The following is a 15,024-nucleotide window of genomic DNA, read 5'->3' as shown; positions in this document are numbered from 1 at the left end:
AATCCTCTAAATTAAGGGAAGTGAGATATTTGCTCGCTGCCTTCATAATTACCTTTTCTATGGTGACAGACATCTTAAGAAGACGCGAGACATAATTATGACAGCAAATAAAGAAAAGAATTTGATTAACATTTTAATTAGTGGAGACAGACAGTCGGATCAAACGGAAGACATCGAGCCGTTCCTGCAAAGAGTCCATTGGTGCTCCGAGATTTACAACAGGTGACTGCTGGTAATTTTAGCAGAGTGATGAAATCTCACCGATCTCGCTGGCAAAACCGAAATGCGGAAGAGTGCTACGGCCGTACTTTACTGAAACATTTAAATGAGCGAGTGTCGTTATTTCAACCATCAATCAACTTTACTTAGTGCATTTGCGGGATGCACTTCTGGTTATAACAAACATGGCGCATATGTTGCAGGGACCCTTTAATATTACATGTCTGCCACTGTACTGCATTTGTCCAAGAAAAGATAACCTGAAACTTCTGACAGCTGGCTGTGGAACTGTAAGTTGCTCTAGACTTTGACCCTAGCACTCACATTGCTGTTAACAACAGCCTTGGGTCATTGGATTGTCCAGAATGAAAAAAATCTTTCATTTAGAACCTTTTGCATCTAGAATCTTTGTCTGCTTCTAAATTTGCTGCAAATAAAAGAGTTGTTTGGCCTGCAGCACGAAAGAATAACATGCGCTTTACATGAAATGAGGGCATCTGAACAACTGGACCATTTAAATCTGCTCATCTCTACACCACAAAACAGTTTCTGATAAATGATGGTTTGCCAACAGTAGCCAAGTTATCCAGAGGCACAGAAGTTCTCCAAGTGACAATCCTTTACGGGATAATCGAACAGCTAAACTGACATTTCCTAGCAGAACTTAGTCCCATCAGGAATGGTGTCACAGAAGGAGCACCACCAAATTGTCTACGCTAATACGTGAAGAGAAACTTTTTTTGTTCAGCAGCCCTTTAAGACAAATATTCTGTGGACTCTGGCTTTGACTTGAAGGTGTAGTATCCATGCTAGATGAAAATATTAGGAGCGTATGCTGCAAATCTTTGCAACATTTGTAAACACTGCAGCAAATCTGACAGTTGTGCGAACAACCAGAAGGTGGAGTGGTTCACTTTCCCTAACCTTTGCATTAAAGGGCCCCTCATCATATCTGGCCATTTTGAGCTGACAAGTGCAATGCTTACATTGTACGCTCACGATGGTGCCTGCCAAGAGTTACGTCGTGACGCGTTGTCGAAAAAGCTAAAATTTCAAGTTGAATGTCGTCTGCTCCTCTCCTTGCAAGTGCCCTGGTCCAAGATGGGGCGATGACATACACGACACCGAGTGCGCTATGTAGTTAAAGGTGCTGTGCTGCACATCATACAGAGCATCATAAAGTGCAGAGAAAGAAGGATGGTGTATCTCACTCACACGACGTGTGTGTGACGAGCTGATGTATGTACATCACGCAATTCTCGAGCTCCGGTACGGGAGTACACAGGGAAGGCGTTTAGCTTGCAAAGGCTAGACAGGGCAAGTGGAAAAGGTGAGAAGCTCGCACCCTCACATCATGTTTGCACGTCCCTTTAAAACATTCTTTGTATCTGCTTATAATGAAGCAATTAAAAAAATTGTTGCGGCAGAATGCTCTCTATTACAATATCCGATAATTGCTGTGTTTTGCATCCCAAAACCACTGTATCATTGTGAGAGGTGCAGTAGTGGAGAGCTAAATCTAGGCACACGGGCCTCTTGCATTTCGCCTCCGTCGAAATGCGGCCGCGGCCCCCGGGATTCCATCCCGCGACCTGCGGGCCACCAGTCAAGCACCATAACAACTAGCCCACCACAGCGCGTGAATGCTCTCTCTTGGGCACGTAACAACTTTCAGTGCATAACTATAATTTGTTATCTGTCATGGTGAGGGGCACCTTATTAAGGGTCCCAATTCAAAGAATCAACCAAGTTGTAAGGATTTTTTTTCTGCGAGCTCGGACAACGTCCAGCTATCCAAAGATAGGCATGGGGGTGCCTGACCCCCACGTGCTCGGGTCCGTGGTGTCGCAACACACCAAACGCCTGCAGACTGCGGGCGCCCCTGCGGGATATCCCATTTCTCTCCAGGTTTCTTACGGCGGGAGCTTTCTCGGAACAATACCTTGCATTATCATGTAAAGATCAAAGCAGCAGAGCTTGTGCTGAATTCTTCTACCTGATTCTATCCAGTGACACCGCAGTGCATTACCAGGAATACCAACTAGGCAGTCATCGTGCTTTAAACAAACGGCAAATGATATAATAAAGCAAGACAAAGAACACACATTTCAAGTGAGGTTAACACTATACAGGTTGCGCAGCCTTAACACTTTATGAACAATACACGTAACATTACCATAGTAATTGTTTTGCTATAAAATAACCTACACTAACACAAATGGTGCAGATTAAATTAAATTTCTGCCTATTGGTTCTATAGGTTTATGGAGCTCAAGCATTCACATGCCTGATTGCTTGAAAACAGCACCTCTAATGCTCTGGTACGGACACAGTAAGTAGATCACAGCTAATTATGAGCGTGTAAAGAAAAAGCTAGATGGGTCACCACATTCCCACAGTAATGATTATTAATGACAAAATTCCTTCAGCAGAAATGCGTCCAATGGCAAAACAATTAAGCATATCAGCGCAATCACCAAACATACATGGCAATATTGAGAAAAATGAAGTGCTTACTACTTGAATACGTTTGGCACGAGCACTGAAATACCAGAAATGAATTATAATGACAAAACAGAGCAATTTATTGAGCCGATAAAACATACATCAAGTGACAAGTGGTTACATTTTTATTTTTGGATGCAACAAAGTGCTTGTATGCTGTAGGAATATGAGCAATCTAAAACATAATTATAATAAGAAATAACGAAAAGAGCCACAGAAAAGCCTACACGTACGGAACATAGTCACAACACTAGTGTGAGCTTAAAGTGAAAGGACACCGTGTTAACGTTCACGAAGTAACACTACAGTAAGCACCATGAACACAGGCGTAAAAGATCCAAGACAGTCGTCGATCCTAATGAAAATTAATATTCCACAATTAAAAGGGTAAATTTTTACCATCTTATTCACTCACATTTGAAGAGTGAGACATAACACGAATGTTAAGTATGCCTGAAGCAATATGACAGCATTCCAATGTCTTCTTTACCAAAGGAGATTAGTTAATGACGAAATCCTAGTATAGGATCGGCAGCGCCTATTCCAATTACAAATATGGAAGTAATGGCCGATGCAGAAGAAAAAGATTGAAGTAACATGATGACATACATACTTGCATTTGCGTACGTACATTGTTAATGGTCTCACATGTAAAGTTGGAAATGGTGCTTAACTCCCATAATATATGGCATCCACACTCACACACTCGCCTACAACTCATTATATTGACACTTGCGAAAAAGATGCATACTATGAGCTTTTCTAGAGCACATGTAAATATCTGGTTTCCAAGAATGTTAACACAGACTGCAGTCAATAAATATGCTAGTGAGACATCTAACAGTTACTATTGGCCAAGTACAGACATGAGTCCATAGAAAGTGAAGTTAATGAATGAGTGCTCTCAAATGTAATACCAGTACAAAGTTATACCATGACATAATCATAGACACTATGACTTGCTGCAATCTCAAAAAAAAAAAAAAGAAACAACAAAAAAAAACGTACAGCATTCAATGTGGGTGGCAACACCAAGTTCTAGTACAACAAAACAACTTGTTAGGTTGTGCTAAATCATCCCGTGAAGTCAGTTTAAGGTTCGACATATAAGAGCACACAAAAAGTCGTAACTCTGCCTGAAAGGTGAAGCAAGTGCTGATAGACGTAGCAACTCATAAGAACATTAGGTATATACAAAGTGAGGATCATAGTTTTACCGACACAATACGTAGTAGGAAAAATTCCATACCAATTAAATTAACATGCACAGTGTCGTGCGCACAAGCTAACACACAGGTCACCCAATGAATGTCAACACTAGCTTTCATAATGCAGCCATGACGAAGAATGCAAACAGAACCGAGCAAACAGAAAGCATCGCCACTCGCTGCTCGGTGATGTCGCGAGCACCAACGTCAGGCTCGCAGATATCAGGAGCAGACTGCACAGAAACCGCACATGAAGTGGCCAGCAATTTTGGCTTGTGTATCCCTTGGAACCACCAATGGTTACTTCTAAAGTAGGGAGCCGGCACTGGGTCTTAAGACCATGGTTGTTGCGGGTAGAAACAGTTTGAAGGTGATGCATCCTTAGCTTAACTCTTTCAAGCACAGAAGTTGGCTTTGCTTTAAATTTTGAAATTTAATGCAAAGATTATGATAAAAGGTCGCAAATAACACATTGCACACACACAAAAAAAAAATTATGACTTCTAACAAAGTTCCTAGGAGGTGGTCACCACTGATGACCACCGTGCTGGAAGGGTCTATGCTCCGCACATATGTAACAACTGGTCGTTTTCAATGTAGCAGCATACTTTGCACTTTGCAGAAAGGGGGTCACTTCTTGTGGAATTCCGAAAAACAGTTTTTTCTTTTCCGAAGGCAGAGTGGCACGTTGCATGTTTGACACATCCAAATTGTTCGAGATGGGTGTGCCTTTGTGCTACAGTTTGCGCATCTTCGTGATGAACACCTTGTTGGCTGATGGTTGGACACTGTTGTACGAATGGTGAAGTCCACAAAGGGTTTGAATTTCTTTAGTTCGGCCCCTGCACCAACAGATGACTTGCGTTTATCTGTAGGATCTATAAGAGCTTCGGACCAAAATTTCTGCAAGTTTTTCCAACAATTATAAAAATGTGGTTGTGTTTCAATATTTATTTTTGCCTTGGTGCTACCTTTCAGGTATCGAGCCTTGTGTGAACCAAATGTTTGTTTGCTGCAGCCTACACTACGGCGCCTCTCGCATTTTTGGCTTTATTATAAAAATAAATCTCACTGAAATGAGGTGTGACCAACTAAAGCTGGTATTTAATTCACTATAATTTAATTCACTATATGGAGATACCCGATTGAGACTCTTATAACAGCTCAGACCACTTATAACGTAACCGCTTACAGTGCAGTACCGGCTATAATGCGGTTTTTTCCGACTCCCGTTTACCCTCCCATAGAACTCTATGTATACGCATACCGCTTATGTGCAGTCCCCCGTGATGAAAGACCGGTTATAATGCGGCTGCCAGAACGTTCTCAGAGATGCGAGGGAGCAAGCATGCTTCTCAGTGGAGATGCGCTGGCGGGGGAGAGAGCGGCGACGGCGTGTTGAAGGAGGAGGGGACGCGGAACGAACGGACAATGGTCGTAGAGCGCAGATATCACGCGTTCAACCTCGATTCCCCCGCAAGAAAGAATGCTTTGACACATAATTCGCCTTTGCCATCAAGAGGCGGACTTACAGGCTTGAAAGACTTTTTCAGGATAGTTGCCGCGGTTGTTCTCCCGACCACGAACCGAAACTTCGTTTCACGCGTGACGCCCTCGGTTAAGATTGCGAGTGCGATCTCTTCTATGCCCGATCTCCGTGTTGTCTAGGGCAAGCTTCTCGCGACGACATGCCAAGTTGCAACGCGCACGCTAGGCCTTACAAGCGCTGGCTGCCATGTCGGCGGCAGCGAACTACAGAAGTTGCAGTTTGGTGCCGAGTCAATGAAACATTTTGCAGTTGTTGCATTTAGAAGGGGTGACTTATATCTTTAACGAAAATGCGGGCGTGTGTGTGAAACACTCGAGTGGTGGTTTGTGGTCGCCACCGTTTCAACATCGTGCACGCGCAGTGTGCCACCGCGGTGACTTCCCTTGACGGTGAATTTTTTCCGTGTTCGTTATGTCGGCACCGCGGATCCGCGGACGCTATCCATTCAACATTTTCAAATGTGAGCAGATGCAAACTTACGTCCCAGTCGAATGCCTGGACAGTCGGAATTGCGCACCTGCCTGTTGGTCATGTTTTAAGCACGTGCAGCCTTTCAAAAAATGTCGTTTTTGTTATAGTGCGGTACTGCTTATAGTGCGGATATTCGCGACTCCGGCGACTTACGTTATAAGCGGTCTATGCTGTACTGCAAAAGACACACCCACACAGTTAGCATTTACTGGTATAAAAGTGCTACCTTTATGTGTGTTCAAATGAGTGGCTTGCAAAAAGGGTTTGGAGTTGACAATGTCAAGCTGTGGTCACACACCAGTACTATTTTTAAACTTATGACATAGCGAACGCTCATCTGGTCAGCAAAGAACAGTGTAAAGAATCATGAAGAGGAATGAAATGTTTTGACTGCATTTCACCGCACGTATAATGATTCTCTAGTGAAACTAATGAAAGGATCATTATCCTACGTAGCTCGACACAGTAACAGTGCTCCGGAACTTAGTCAAATGTGAAATTACAACAAAAAATTGACACCCAAGCACTCCTACAGTTAACCAGTGAAGGTGAACCGTGCTGCCCCGGTGTTTATCACGGAGTTAATCCCAATAATTCATTAAGGTCTTTCTCAATTAACAACTGTCCAGAAATATTAATAGGTGCGGGCTGCACGTACATTCTCTTCTTCACCTTTAGTGGTGAGTAGTGGGATTCGCCCAATTTCTGCAACACATATGGTTTTGCCCTCAGACGATGACTTCATTTTTAGTGGACCAGTACCGAGTAGTGGGGCTCCCTTAATTTCTTGTGGTATACACATGCCAGGAGTTTTCTTTGTACACAGGACCATTGGATTTACCTTTCGCTTAGCCATAAAAAGCATCGATTTAAAAAGCTGTGACAGCAGAACTTACACTTAAATGGTCACTGTAGTGCATGTTCATGCATGTGTCTTGTGAGGCCCTGTCTCTGCTTAAATGCCCGGGGGCATGAAGGGCATTGATATCGCCACTCGTCCGTATGGATGTGCATGTGTTCCTTCAGCGCGAACTTTCGTGAAAAGCTTCGAGGGCACGAAGGGCATTTATATGGCCTCTCACCAGTGTGTGAGCGCACGTGATCATCCAATGTGAACTTTCTGGAGAAACTCAGGGGGCAGAGGTGGCATTTATACTTCCGCTCGCCTGTGTGGATGCGCACGTGATTTTTCAATGTGGTGTTTCTCGAGAACCTTTGCGGGCACGAAGGACATTTATACGGCCGCTCGCCCGTGTGCCTGCGAATGTGCTTCGTCAATATTGACACAGCTGCAAAGCTTTGAGTGCATGAAGGGCACTTAAATGGTCGCTTGCCCGTGTGGTTGCGCACGTGGACATCCAATGTGGTCTTTCCTTTGAAGCTCTCTGGGCATAAGTGGCATTTAAATGGCCGCTCTCCTGTATGAACTGTCATATGTTGTTTCAGGTTCGATGCATTGTCAGTCTCATAGTCACACAAGTTACAGTGGTGACGGCGTCCCTTATGTGTCTTCTTAGCATCCGTAGTTGCGGGATGGCCGAAAGACGCCGAAGCTGCGCAAAGATAAGAAGACAGGTTAGTCAAACGCAGTTTTTCTTTTCAAAAGCAAATAAACTTAAATTCTAGGGTTTTACATGGCAAGTGCACTTTATGATCATGAATCATGATTTAGCAGGGAAAGCTGGGTTGCTTTGAACCACCCAGGGTTTTTTGCGTGTACGAAAATTTAAGCACACGATTGTTTCACATTTTACTCTCAGAGAAATGCAGCCACTGTAGCCGCAATTTGGAAATGAGATGAGATTAAAGGGGTGGTGCCACTAAATTTGTGGCTTGCGCGTTCTTTGCTGTAAGCGTTTCCTATAGCTCCAGGAAGCATAATGCACGCACCAAGATTCATGTATTCTCGATAAATAATTTAATATCACCTTTTGATTTGGACAACTTTCGGTTTCGGTTTCTGGGCTCCGAGGTTGGGCAGTGACGTAGAAGTGTAGGAGGCGTGGTCACGTGACCACCCAAGGCTGTGACGCACATAGCCAGGCAGCGATCGAAACTCGGCGAGTGATGTAGCAACCGATGCTTTGCCAGTACTATAGTGAACCAGAGTATATTCTAGTTCACTACAGCCGGTACGTACGTTGCGGAAGTGGCGGAGGTCCGGAGGTCACTCGCGTTGCTAAGCAGACTTGGCGTGACGTCAGTACAACTTTCGTTGCCCATCCTACAGATCTACGTCAGTGTTGGCGCGCTAGTGATGGGTTTCGATCGGGAGAATGGGCATTTAGGTACACTTTGGAAGTGAATTAAAATATATTCTAAACGCTTGCTGTGTCCGACCCTTCGTGTGGAGTATCCTTGCATGCAGAGGAAAACCACAACAGGCTTGCTATAGCCTCGAAATTTGATGGCACCACCCCTTTAATGTTAACTTACACTAATTCTTCACTGAAAAAGACTTCAAGGTAATTTCAGACAAGACATAACTGGTTAACCAACTTTCTACATTTGTTCGATGTGCAATTGCCAAAAGACCAAGCTGGCGAAACACATTGCTACTAATAAAATACATTGAACATAATCTACTGCCCTTTACAGTATTGCTACAATGTCTTATCCTTGGACATACCTTTAAATGCATAAGCATGCAGTAAAAAAACAGTATACCAGACAGTATGCCGCACTGAACAAGGTAAAGTAGAACAATAGAAGTAGTCTTCATTATTTCTTGAGCACTATAATTAAAACAGCAAGAAAATGCATATTTTCAAGGGCAACAAATACACCCATGCTATAAGAGGTTTTTAGTTTGTACCCTTTTCTTGTTATCGTGCTACCAGAATACCAGCTGGAATCTAAGCATGCACACACCTTTACAGAATGTAGAATTGCTTTCACGGAACTTAAGCTAATCACCAGGAAAATTTTCTGTTTATGGCCGTAAACGTGAGAGGCTGGTGAGGTGGTGCCATCTGGCAGGGCTCAGATGAAGCAGGCAAGAACATAATTGTTATTGCAGAAACATGGTGCATTCCACTTTTCTACTGGTGTTAAATCCCTAGCAGCGGTAAAATTCGAAATGAGTTACCATTTTACATTTTTCACTTTAAGAACACTAGGCAAAAAGAAACATTCTGCGTTGCACGAAGCGTCATAGGATTTCGATACCATCGTCCGGTAACCCTGTATTCCATACACCTTTCTGCATATACCGGAATACCGTACATGTTAAAAACCCCTATTACAATCTTCCCATAGTGGTGGTTGAATTTTACCTAAGGTAAATATAGTTTAGAAGCAGTTATCACCATTTAGTGGTTTGCGGAAGTGTAAACGACTACGTTCATGTATGTAGAGAATTGTTTACACATGGGTAGCTTGACCATTGCTAAAATAAGCGTTCCAGTAATTCGATAAATGCAATCCACTATTCTGGTAAAAGGAGGATATGATACAGTATACGAACACGCTAGAACCAGAAGCTCGAAATAAAAATAAACCTAAAAACCTAACAATAAGACCCTCTAACAGATAGAAACGACCAAATTTCATGAATACTTAGCAAAATAAAACAGCAGTTTTTATCAATTTCCTTTCTTCTAAACAAGCACATTCATAATACTACTTACAATACATGAACTTTCATGTGCAATGTGCTACACTCTCTTGGAGCACCTCAACAACAGCACTGTACTAAGGAGGCTCCAGCCAGTGAACATGCTACTCTCTAAAGAGATCAAACACATGAGCATCAAGGAAAAAGATGAAATCATATCATGTACTAAGCAAACCACAGAAAGCATGAGTTACACATACGTGAGATAATTACATAACACAGCCATTAACAAAAACTAAAATGACATATTCAATGAAAGGTAGACAGTAGGAGTTCACAGGATGTTCTCCCTCCAACTGTGACCTGAGAGTGACATTTCTTGACATTGTACCTAGGAAAAAAAAAGAGGTGAACAAATTGTTACCAGCAGTGAACAAAATCACAAGCAAGATCATCAGGTCTACCAATATTGGTACTATACCGAGTGTTTCAAGAACAATGTGTCTCAAAATCCTCTAAAACAACGGAAGTGAGATATTTGACAGACATCTTAAGAAGACGTGAGACATAATTATGACAGCAAATAAAGAAATGAATTTGATTAACATTTCAATTAGTGGAGACAGAGAGTCGGATCAAATGGAAGACATCGAGCCTTTCCTGCAAAGAGCATATTGATGCTCAGAGATTTACAACAGGTGACTGCTGGTAATCTTAGCAGAGTGATGAAATCTGACCGATCTTGCTGGCAAAACCGAAATGCAGAACAGCGCAACTGCCGTACTTTACCGAGACATCTAAATGAGCGAGTGTCGTTATTTCAACCATCAATCAACTTTATTTAGTGCATTTGCGGGATGAACTTCTGGTTATAACAAACATGGCGCATTTGTTGCAGGGCCCCTTTAAGAATATTACAAGTGAGGTTAACATTATACAGGTTGCAACCTTAATACTTCAAGAACAATACACGTAACATTACCATACCAATTGTCTTGCCTTACAATCGCCTACACTAAGACAAATGGTCCAAATTCCATTAAATTTCTGTCTATTGGTTCTATAGGTTTATGAAGTTCAATCGTTCACATGCCTTATTGCTTGAAAACAGCGCCTCTAATGCTCTGGTTCAGACACAGTAAGAAGAACACAGTTAATTATGAGCATGTAAAGAAAAAGTTAGACGGGTCACAACATTCCCGCAATAATAATTACGGTATTACTGACAAAATTCCTCTAGCGCAAATGCGTTCAATGGCAAAACAATTAAGCATATCAGCGCAATCACCAAACTTACATGGCAATACTGAGAAAAATAAAGTGCTTATTATTTGAATACTTTTAGCACGAGCATTGAAATACCAAAAATGAATTATAATGACCAAACAGAGCAATTTATTGAGCGTGATAAAACATACTTACGTCAAGTGACAAGTGGTTACATTCTTAATTATTGGATGCAACAAAGTGCTTCCATGCCGTAGGAACATGAGAAATCTAACACATAATTATAATGGGCAGTAACGAAAAGAGGCACAGAAAAGCCTACACACACGGAACATAGTCACAACACTAGTGTGAGCTTAAAGTGAAAGGACACCGTGTTAACGTTCACGAAGTAACACTACAGTAAGCACCATGAACACAGGCGTAAAAGATCCAAGACAGTCGTCGATCCTAATGAAAATTAATATTCCACAATTAAAAGGGTAAATTTTTACCATCTTATTCACTCACATTTGAAGAGTGAGACATAACACGAATGTTAAGTATGCCTGAAGCAGTATGACAGCATTCCAATGTCTTCTTTACGAAAGGAGATTAGTTAATGATGAAATCATGGCATAGGATCGGCAGCGTCCATTCACATTACAAATATAGAAGTAATGGCCAATGCAGAAGAAAAAGATTGAAGTAACATGATGACATACATACTTGCACTTGTGTACGTACATTGTTAATGGTCTCGTACGTAAAGTTGGAAATGGTGCTTCACTCCCACAATATATGGCATCCACGCTCACACTCTCCAACAATCTGGTTTCCAAGAATGTTAACACAGACTGCAGTCAATAAATATGCTAGTGAGATGTCTAACAGTTGGCATTGGCTGAGTGCTGACATGATTCCTTAGAAAGTGAAACTAATGAATGAGTGCTTTTAAACAAAATACCAGTGCAAAGTAATACTATGACTACTGAAAAACCAAAAAGACGCGTACCATCAAGAAAAAAGTAAGGACAGGACATAAAGGGCGTAGGGTCGCTGTGGTTATATATGACGCTGATGTTCTGGGAATAAAGTTAGTTGCGAGTGACGCCCTTTCTGTCCTGTCCTTACTTTTTCCTTGATGGTACGCGTCTTTTTGGTTTTTCAGTAAGCATGTACCAACTAGCCCAACAAAAAGTTCTATTAATACTATGACATCATCATAGACACTACGATTTGCTGCAATCTAAAAAAAAAACAAAAAACGTACAGCATTCAATGTATGTGGCAACACCTAAGTCCTAATACAACAAACCAACTTGTTAGGTTGTGCTAAATCATCCTGTGAAGCCAGCCTAAAGTTCAACATTTAAGAGCACACAAAAAGTCATCACTCCGCATGAAAGGTGAAGCAAGTGCTGATAGACGTAGGAACTCATAGGAACACTCAGTATACACAAAGTGAGGATCATAGTTTAAGCGACACAATACAAAAGGGTTTGGAGTTGACAATTTAAAGTTGTGGTCGCTCACCAGTACGAATACATGGGTTTTCAATAAACTTATGACACTGCGAACGTTCATCTGGTCATCAAAGAACACTGTAAAGAATCGTGAAGAAAAATGAACTGTTCTGACTACATTTTATTGCATGCACGACGATGATCTAAAGAAAATAATGAAATTATTATTATCCTACGCAGCTAGGCACAATCACAGTGCTCTGGAACAACTGGTAACATGTGCACTTGCAAAAAAAAAAGAAAAAAAAAAAGGAAAAAAGAAGCCCAAGCACTCCGTACAGTCAACCAGCGAAGCTGAACCGTGCTGCCCTAGTGTTTATCACTGGGTTAATCCCGACGATTCATTATAAAGTCTTTCTCAATTACTGGTTACAACTGTCCAGAAATCTTAATTGATGTTTGCCGCCCCTGTGTTCTCTTCTTCATATTTAGTGGACCAGTGGCAAGTAATGGGGCTTGCCTAATTTTCGCGGCACATACGCGATAGGAGTTTCCTGTGTGCAGAGGACTGCCGGATTTACCTTTCGCTTAGCCATAAAAAGCTTCATCTTGAGAAGCTCTGACAGCAGAACTTACACTTAAATGGTCACTGTAGTGCATGCTGACGCACGTGCCTTTTGAAGCACTGTTTCTGCTTAAATGCCCGGGGGCATGAAGGGCACTGATATGGCCACTCGCCTGTGTGGGTGTGCATGTGGTCCTTCAGTGTGCACTTTAGTGTAAAGCTTGAGGGGCATGAAGGACATTTGTATGGCCGCTCGCCGCTGTGGGTGCGCAAGTGATCATTCACTTGCGCACCCACAGCGGCGATTTCCTTGTAGCTTCGTGCTACAGACGGGTGGTTGTCTATTTTCCCTTTCTTAAGTGATCATTCAGTATGAACTTTCTGGAGAAACTGTTGGGGCACAGGTGACATTGATACGGCCGCTCGCCTGTGTGGATGCGCAGGTGATTCCGCAGTGTGGTCTTTGCCGAGAAGTCAGTGGTCTTTGCCGAGAAGGAGGCTCCAGCAAATGTTACTCTCTGAAGAAACCAAATAAATACATGAGCATCACGAAAAAAGATGAAATCATATTGTGCACTAAGCAAACCAAAGAAAGCATAAGTTGCACATATGCGAGATAATTACAAAACACAGCCATTAACAGAAACTAAAATGACATATTCAATGAAAGGTGGACCGTAGGAGTTCACAAGATGTTCTCCAACCAACAGTGACCTGAGAGTCTTTGATGTTTCCTTACAATGTACCTAGGGGAAAAAAAAAAGAGGCAAACAAAGTGTTACCAGCAGTGAACAAAACCACAGGCAAAATCATCAGGACTACCAATATTGCTACTACACTAGGTGTTTCAAGAAACACGTGACTCAAAATTCTCTAAATTAATGGAATTGAGATATTTGACAGACATCTTAAGATGACGTGAAACATAATTATGACAGCAAATAAAGAAATGATTTTGATTAACATTTTAATTAGTGGAGACAGACAGTCGGATCAAATGGAAGACATCGAGCACTTCCTGCAAGGAGTCCATTGGTGCTCCGAGATTTACAACAGGTGACTGCTGGTAATGTTAGCAGAGTGATGAAATCTCAACGATCTCGCTGGCAAAACCGAAATGCGGAAGAGTGCTACTGCCGTACTTTACCGAGACATCTAAATGAGCGAGTGTCGTTATTTCAACCATCAATCAACTTTACTTAGTGCATTTGCGGGATGCACTTCTGGTTATAACAAACATGGCGCATTTGTTGCAGGGACCCTTTAACAATATTACATGTCTGCCACTGTATTGCATTTGCCCAAGAAAAGATAACCTGAAACTTCTGACAGCTGGCTGTGGAACTTTAAGTTGCTCTAGACTTTGACCCTAGCACTCACATTGCTGTTAACAACAGCCTTGGGTCATTGGATTGTCCAGAATGAAAAAAACTTTCATTTAGAACCTTTTGCATCTAGAATCTTTGTCTGCTTCTAAATATGCTGCAAATAAAAGTTGTTTGGCCTGCAGCACAAAAGGATAACATGCGCTTTACATAAATTGAGGGCACCTGAACATCTGGACCAATTAAATCTGCTCATCTCTACAACAGGAATCGGCCAGTGCAGCTGCTGTGAGTGAGAATTTGCGATAAATTATGGTCTGCCAACAGTAGCTAAGTTATCCACAGGCACAGAAGTTCTACAAGTGACAATCCTTTAAGGGATAATCGAACAGCTAAATTGACATTTCCTAGCAGAACTTAGTCCCATAAGGAATGGTGTCACAGAAGGAGCACCTCCAAATTATCTACGCTAATACGTGGATGAAGAGAGACTTTTTTTTTGTTCAGGAGCCCTTTAAGACAAATATTCTGTGGGCTCTGGCTTGGACTTGAAGGTGTAGTATCCATGCTAGAAGAAAATATTAGGAGCGTATGCTGCAAATCTTTGCAACATTTGTAAACACTGCAGCAAATCTGACAGTTGTGCGAACAACCAGAAAGTTGAGTGGTTCACTTTCCCTAACCTTTGCCTTAAAAGGCCCCTCATCAGATCTGGCCATTTTGAGCTGACAAGCGCAATGCTTACATTGTGCGCTCAGATGATGTCTGCCAAAAGTTACATCGCGACACGCTGCCAAAAAAGCTAAAATTTCAAGTTGAATCTTTGCAAGTGCCCTGCTCCAAGATGGGGCGATGACATACACAACACTGAGTACGCTACGTAGTTACAAGGTCCTGCGCTGCACACCATACAGAGCAGCTTAAACTGCACAGAAAGAAGTATAGAGTGTCTCA

General features: G+C 42.1%; 1 long non-coding RNA gene across 1 annotated transcript in view; it reads right to left on the bottom strand.

Moving 5' to 3' along the window:
• Positions 1 to 12,948, bottom strand: part of LOC125756312 (uncharacterized) — a 31,010-nt gene extending 18,062 nt beyond the window's left edge. The window contains exon 1 of the long non-coding RNA XR_007414359.1: positions 12,762 to 12,948. This is a non-coding gene — a long non-coding RNA (uncharacterized LOC125756312). The remainder of the gene's footprint in view (positions 1 to 12,761) is intronic.
• Positions 12,949 to 15,024: the final 2,076 nt, after the last annotated feature.

This window comes from Rhipicephalus sanguineus, chromosome 11, assembly GCF_013339695.2.
Source record: "Rhipicephalus sanguineus isolate Rsan-2018 chromosome 11, BIME_Rsan_1.4, whole genome shotgun sequence".
Classification (NCBI taxonomy): Eukaryota; Metazoa; Arthropoda; class Arachnida; order Ixodida; family Ixodidae; genus Rhipicephalus; species Rhipicephalus sanguineus.
Note: the sequence above shows the minus strand (reverse complement) of the source record. Positions and strands in the feature narration are given on the sequence as shown.